Below are 7,478 nucleotides of genomic sequence, written 5' to 3'. Positions count from 1 at the left end.
GTAGCTCAGAAGTCCTTGTGGACTCAACCAGGTTCTCTGCTCAGGGTCTTACTGACTGCAGTAAAGGTGTTGTAGGGCTGCATTTTCACTTGAAGGTTTGACTGGGCAACACTGCTTCTATGCTTATTCGGTCGTTGGCAGAATTCAGGTCCTTGTGGTTGTAGGACTGAAGTTCCTCATTTCCTTGAGGGGTATCATCGAGGACTATGGGGAAGCATGGGACTTGGTTGGAAAGTCTGTAAGGAAGATTCTCCAAAAGGTCAGGGGCCTCTTAGGGGGATCTTGCCGACGGCAGCAGCCCCTGCCTTGACTTTTCCAAACAAGTCTGAGCCCCCGGGTGTTTTGCTGGAATCTCTATGTTTAGTCTTTTACACCCAATCTTGTAGAAGCATGTGCTTTCTCAAGGATATTTACCCTGCTGATTGTATCTAGAGGTTAATTTTAGTTCAAGCTGTTGTTACAATAAAAGCCTAATGAGCAGGCAATCGAGGCTGTTTTGGTGCCTCCTGCCAAACAGCCCCTTAGCCTTCTCTTTCACAGTCACATGTATTAGAGTAATCCATTCATCCATCACTCAGGGTCTGCTGGTTAGTCCCAGCAGAGGACCAGTCTTTTCTCTTACAGGCCACCCACATTCCTTCTCATCTTTCCATGTGGTCCCATCATGCTTTAACTCTCTGACTTTCCTGTCGGCTACCACCTGGAGAAAACTTTGCTTTTAAAAGACTCATGTGAGTAGATTAGATGCATACAGATAATCTTCCTTTTGATTCACTCAAAGTTGACTGATGAGTAACCTACAGCACACCTGCAAAATCCCTTTTGCCATGTAACATAACATGATCAGGGTGTGATATCTCATCACCTTCAGAGTCGCAGGAATTAGGGTAGGGAATCTTGGAGGCCATTTTTGGGTTCTGTTCACCTTGTTACTACAAGTAGGGGTGGATGGAGGCATGAGGCTCTCTTGTCTACCTGGTTTGGACGTCACAGTAAAGTTTAAGGGGCTGTTTGAGGCCATGGGTCTCTGGGTAAAGGCATCTGTAGATCCTGCACTTCCATTTGATCTAGTGCTGGTTCTGGTGATTGCTCCTGGGCGTTCTCTCTTTTTCTCTGAACGAATGATCTTCCCAATATTTGACCAAGGCCAATTGGTGATTGGTCCCCTTGTTAAGTACATAGATAAGAGGATACTGTGATCTAATGCTAACATTTTTTTTTTTTTTTTGTCATTTTGGCAATTGTAGGACAATATTACTGTGAATGTTTTGGGAGCAAAACCAATATTTGTCAAAAGGCTTCCCAATTGTGAGGGTTGGATCCTGCTGAGGGGAGAGGAAACTGATCCACAGAAGCAGTACAAACTCACTCAAGGCATGGCTCAAACGAGCAGATCCTGGTTGGAGGACCACCTGGGCCTCTTAAAGAGCCTGCGGTCAGTGTGCCCACTCCCTGAAATAAATGGGGTGTGATACTTTGTGCCTTTTATACACACGTTAAATAGAAGATTCTACCAGAAATGTTTTGTATTCTTTTACCTCTGTTAAAAGTCAGGGCTCTTTTAAACGTTTGGGGCTTTACATTTCATGCTAGTCACTTGGCACTGGTGCTAGGCATTGGGTTATAGTCTGAATTTCCTAGGAAAGGAGCCGCAGGACGTGCTGTGTCTATGGCAGAAGGCACAAGTAAATGGCCATGAGTGACAGATGGCCCCTCCCTGGCCAGGTCCATGGCTAGATCCATGGAAGTGGCTAGATATGTGGAAGTCACTGAATTAGCAGGGTTCCTGGGGTGTCTTCTGCTATCAGATAGGGATAAGCACCAAGAAATCCTAGTGGGACCTCTAGAAGTTTCTCCTAGCTCTTCCCTGGGGCCAATGGTTTCTTTTTCAATCCTGTACATTCTATTATATGCAATTCCCTAAATTGATCAGCTATGGTCTTGTTCCCACCCGTAGCCAAATTGAAGATAACAATGCACCCTCCCCCTGCCCAACCCTTTAAAAAACTTCTGAACTAGATGAAGCTATGGCGAGAACTGAAAAGTACTTTTTTTTTTTTTTAAACTCTCAAGAATCATCTAAGCAGGAAACCACTGAGTGAAGATGACTTACAGTCTCTCCCGTGTGCATTCTGCTGGTGAGACTTACTACATGCTTTTGGGCAGGAGGAAACTCCCAAGTGCTTGGGGTGATGCCTCTCAACTTTGAGCTCATGTCTCATCTAATGCAGTTTCAAGGTTGACACCCACGTGCCCCTGTCCCCTGCCACTTCTCCCGAGACACTGGAAGCCGCCGCTGGGTCAGAGCTGGCTGGAGCTTTGCAGCTGACAGACCACTTTCACCCACATGACTTCATGTGGCTGAAATGCCTGTTCCCCTCCAGCTCACATGGCCGGTTTCTCTGCTCCTTAGGTCTCAACTTAAATGTCATCTCAAAGATGCCTAACCACCCTTTCTGCCCGGAGGTCTCGCGTTTTCTCTCTTGTTCCTGCTTTGTCTTTTACGGATGGTGTTGACATAGCAAGGAGACAGGCAACCTCAATGCCTTTGGATGACATAATTTTAAAATTTCCTCCTGTCAAAACCAGAAGAGAGAAGTGGGAAACCTCAGGTGAAAACAGTCCTTCAATACTTAGGAGACATGTAGAGTAACATTTTGGTGATTTTAGTCAATTACAATTCTTCTGAAATAGCACAGTAGCTAAAAATCGACCATTATACCGAGCGTGAAATGTTTCCCTCCCCAGGCCCACTACCGCTATTTTGTGCTTGTTTTTCTTCACTGCTTTTTATTGACTTAGAATTCACAACGCCATAAAATGCACCATTTAAGAGTGTACAAGTCAGTGGATTTTAGTACCTTTACAAGGTTGGCCCAAGTGATATTTGGGATGCGTGGCTACTGCAGAGGCAAAGAGTTAAACACCCCCACCCCCATCCCCTTCCCGGGTATGGAATCCGTGTCGTGTTTTTTAAGGTACACAGCATCGAAACCACATTTACAAAATCCGAGGATATGAAAACGAGTATTGTCTGCGCAGAGCCTGTGATGAGCCTGCATGGAGTCTCTGATTCGGAGACAATGTGTGAGGGATGCCTGTGGGTGAGGCGCTGCCAAGCCGGGACGGCCGCAGGGAGCTGGGAGCCAGGGAAGGAGAAGTGCTTCTCTGGAAACCCCCAGGTTCATGGTCAGGGACACCAACCACCCACAGAAAACTTTTCTGAGTGACATAATTCATTCTTTTTATCCCGTCGCCAACCTGATGTGCGGATGGCGGCGGCTCCCTGCCCCACCCTCTTCCTAAGGGACGCCTTCCTCTGTGTCCCAGCCCCACTCGGGAGGTCACCCAGCACTTCATCCCAGTTCTGATGGAGGAAGCCCTTCTCAGCATGGCCCCCGTCCCCTTCCCGGTGGGTACCTTGCTCTCCTCTCTGTAACCTGGACACTAGCCTGCCGTGACTCGGAGGTCCCCTGGCATGCTCAGCGTGTCCACCATCACACTGCTCCTTAGGTGCACCAGGTACCATCAATTCTAAGAAGTAAAACCAGGTTTTCTACCCTCCCAGGGGCCTCTGGCACGATTTCTGCTCCTGCCTGGGTCTTTTCTTCCTGTACCAGTAAAAAGCCTTTTTCAGCCAGGTCCATTTCAAATGCTGCTTCCTCCAGGAAGGCTTCCCTGACTGTTTCAGTTGGTGGTGAATTCAGTGCAGGGGATAAGCCCCACTTCCTTCCTGTTTTTTTTTTTTTTTCCCTCTTCCTTTTCTTCTATGCCTGGTTGGTGGACTCTCACGGTATCTTAGTTTCTGCCTGTGTACAATGGGGGTGCCGGGGTTCACCTGCCAGACAGACGGGAAGCTCCAGCAAGAAGCCCGTGGGAAGGAGCTTTGCGGGCCTTTCCGAAGCGCACCACGCAATGCCTTGCCGTCCTTCCCTCTGGGTTCCCACTGCTCGGGCCCTGCTCAGGTCCTTCTACCCACATGTTATGCTTTGAATTGCAGTGACGAGTCCACCTGTCCATCTGCCCCAATAGGCAGGCTCTGGACTCCTGAGGAAGAAGATGTGGTTCCTCTTCTGGCTTCCTCCTGGTCATTCACCGTACACCGCGTGTGTGCGTTTTCTAAGCAGGTTGAAAGCCAGTCCTGGTTCTTTCCTTATCCTAGATGTTCTGGCTGCAACATTTGTCTGGTCTCTGTGTTCCCGTGTGAGCGCATTGATTCTCGCCTGAGTCTCGTTCTTTTCTGCCTGGGTCCCACCTCTGAGAAGTCATCTGACTTCTGCTTTTAGTTGGAGCTATTCTGTCTGCTGGCTTGGCTCTCGCTCCCAGACACACTCCTTCCCCCACATTGTATGCCCTGGGGTCTACCTGCTGGGCGCCCTGTATTCACTGGCTTTCAATTCTAAATCCCCCCGCCCTTCTGGACCCTGAGCCTTGGCAGCCAGGCTTCCAAGCTTTCCAGACACCACCTCAGGGAGCCTACATACCAACCTTCATGTTGACCAAATGCATGTTCATGTGAACATTTCAGGGTAACAATACATACCAACGGGGTTTCTCATAAGCGGTTACATTTTGAAGCATAAAAAAGAAGAGAATAACTCAATGAACATTACCTCCAGTTCTATCGATCTTAAAACAACGAGTATTCGAGTATTCGCTTCTTATTGTTTTTATTATATAAAACTAGCTTTCCCGTTGCAGGAAAAATCCTGCAATAGGATTTCCTGCTGCACTCTACCCCGCCTCCGTTCCTCCCTTGTTCACCCACCTCACCTTCTCCTCCAGCCCTCCCGTGTTTCCCTTCGCCCCCGGCCCCGCCTCCGCTCCACCTTCATCACCCGCCTCGCCTTCTCCTCCAGCCCGCCCGAGTTTCACTTCTCCCCTGGCCCCGCCTCCGCTCCGCCCGCCCTGCCTTCTCCTCCAGCCCGCCCTCGTTTCCCTTCACCCCCGGCCCCGCCTCCGCCCCGCCCTTCTCCTCCCCCCGGCCCCGCCTCCGCCCCGCCCTTCCCCCAAGCTTTACTCCCTTCTGCAGCTGTTGGCTTCTTTGGACACTGTCTTGATATGCAAATTAGCTGCCATCTTTGTTGGGGCAATTTGCATACTCATCCTGATTGGTTGGTGGGCGTGGCTTAGGTGTAGCGAAGGTGCGGTCAATTTGCATATTTGTCTATTATTAGATTAGATGTAACAGATTCAGCCAAGGCTGTTGCACTCTCCTCACAGGTGGGTCTGATTTCACTCCCTCCTCACAGGAGACGCCGCCATGCTCTAGCATCCCTGTGCCCTTTTTCATTTTATTTCTACATATGTGTGATTCAGTCAACAACACCTAATTCCGTTGTGCATGCTTTCAAGCTTTATCTAAATGACATATTTGCATGTATTTAGTTTGCAACTTGTGGTTTTTGACTCAAAATCATATTTGAAAGGTTTATCATTTGAACTGCAGTATAGTATTCCCATGTATTCAGATACCACCGTTTAGCCAGTCACCTGATGATGCACCTCTAGGTTGCTTCCACATCTCCAACGTAACGGACATGGCCCGCATACATCTTTATGCTGTGTCTTATTGAGCACATGTGTGAGGATTCCTCCAGGGTCTTTGCCTAGAAGTGGAATTCTTGACTCATCGACTGTGAGCGACATCACCCTTTTTGGACATGCACAGAGTTTTCTGGTGAGGTGACATCAACTTCACTCCATCAGCATGTTTGATGCTCCTATGTCTTTACCTTCTTGGCCCGACTTGGTACTGTTTGGACACTGAGATCTTGGCAGCTGGGATGCGTATGAAATTCTGCCTCACAGTTTTGACTCACTGCTATTGTAGGTGAACGTCTTTCTGCATGCTTATTGGATTTTGGATTTTTCTCTTCTATAAATTATCCACTTAGATAAAAATATTTAAAAACAGCCTTATTGAGATACAATTTACATACCATACAATTCACCCACTTAAAGTGTACAATTCAAAGGCTTTTAGTATGTTCATAGAATATTGTAACCATCATCACAGTCAATTTATTATTATTATTTATTGGTTTATTTTTCATGTGCCTCAGGCATGAAACAGCTCTGGTCACCAATGCAGGCATCAAGCTAGGAAGAGCTAAGGACTGGACATCTGCTTTGCCCCTGACTGGTAAGAACAATGCCACCAATCAGGTGTCTCCTTGCTCATTGCCAGGGAGTAAACACAGTCAATTTTATTTTATTTTTAATAGATTTTTATTGATTTCAGAGGGTAAGGGAGAGAGAGGGAGGGATAGAAATATCAATGATGAAAGAGAATCATTGATCGGCCGCCCCTTGAACTTCCTCTACTGGGATCAAGCCTGCAACCTGGGCATGTGCCCTGACTAGGAATCGAACTGGTGACCTCTTGGTACATGGACTGATGCTCAACCACTGAGCACACCGGCCAGGCAGAATTCTTATACTTCCTCGGTAACAGTCTATACTCTTCGTTGTATATATCTTCTAGGCTGTGGTCTTGTTTACATTTTCTTTTTCTCATGGTATAGAAAGTCAAAATGTATAAATCATCTCCTGTATGGCTTATGCGTTTTTTGTGTCTTGTCTAAAAAATCCTTTCCTACTTTGAGGTTAGAAAGCTATTTCCCTATATTTCCTTCTAAGAATTTTTACTTGTTGCCTTCTAGAATCAGATTTTTAATCCATGGAATTTTGTTGTATGCTTGTTGTGCAACATGGAACTAATTTCTTTTTTTTTTTTTTCCTAAATGGATAGTGTTCCTGCACCTAATGTTCCTGTACGTTAACCAGCCCACCTTCCTCCCGTTGATTTCTAATGGCTCCTCTCTCATACACCAAGTTTTCATATCCCCAGGGGGACAGTTGTTGGCTGATCTTGCTGCTCCATTAGTTTCAGCCTCTTATTGTGTTACTATCACATTCTCTTAGTTCCAACAGATTTATGACAAGACTGGACATCTGGTAAGGTAAGTCCTCCAATTGTTCTTCAAAATTGTCTTGACTCTTCTCTATGATATTGTATTTTCCAATCCATAAACATGGTATAGTCTCTATTCAGTCATGGTTTCTCTTGTAACTTCCAATAACTGGGCACTTTCTGGTTCATAGATGGTGCATTTTGCTTTAAGCTCATAAGGTGGGAGGGTTCAAGGGTCTCTCTGGAGCCTCTTTTATACTAGAATTAATCCCATTCATGAGGGTTCTTTCTTTATGACATAATCGCCTCCCAAAGGCCTCACCTCCAAATACCATTACATTGGGCATTAGGCTTCCATAGCAGCATTCAAGGACATTTATGCATCGAAACAGTGAATAACCTAATGCAAGCAGCCAAGGGGGAGAGGAGAGCATGAGAAGAGTCTTTAGGGAAAGAAATCTGACATCCACATTTTGAAAGGGTAAGCTCACCTATTCAGTGCGGGGGAGCTCTCCAGAATCCTGCTTTCGGATGCAACTATCAGGTTGTCCATTTACCTAAA

At 46.5% G+C, this 7,478-nt stretch overlaps 1 pseudogene; it reads right to left on the bottom strand.

Moving 5' to 3' along the window:
- Positions 1–6,052: 6,052 nt before the first annotated feature.
- Positions 6,053–6,195, bottom strand: LOC114229742 (small nucleolar RNA SNORA48; annotated as a pseudogene).
- Positions 6,196–7,478: the final 1,283 nt, after the last annotated feature.

Source organism: Eptesicus fuscus, chromosome 21 (assembly GCF_027574615.1).
Source record: "Eptesicus fuscus isolate TK198812 chromosome 21, DD_ASM_mEF_20220401, whole genome shotgun sequence".
NCBI classification, from domain to species: Eukaryota; Metazoa; Chordata; class Mammalia; order Chiroptera; family Vespertilionidae; genus Eptesicus; species Eptesicus fuscus.
This window is presented reverse-complemented; position numbering and strand designations above follow the sequence as displayed.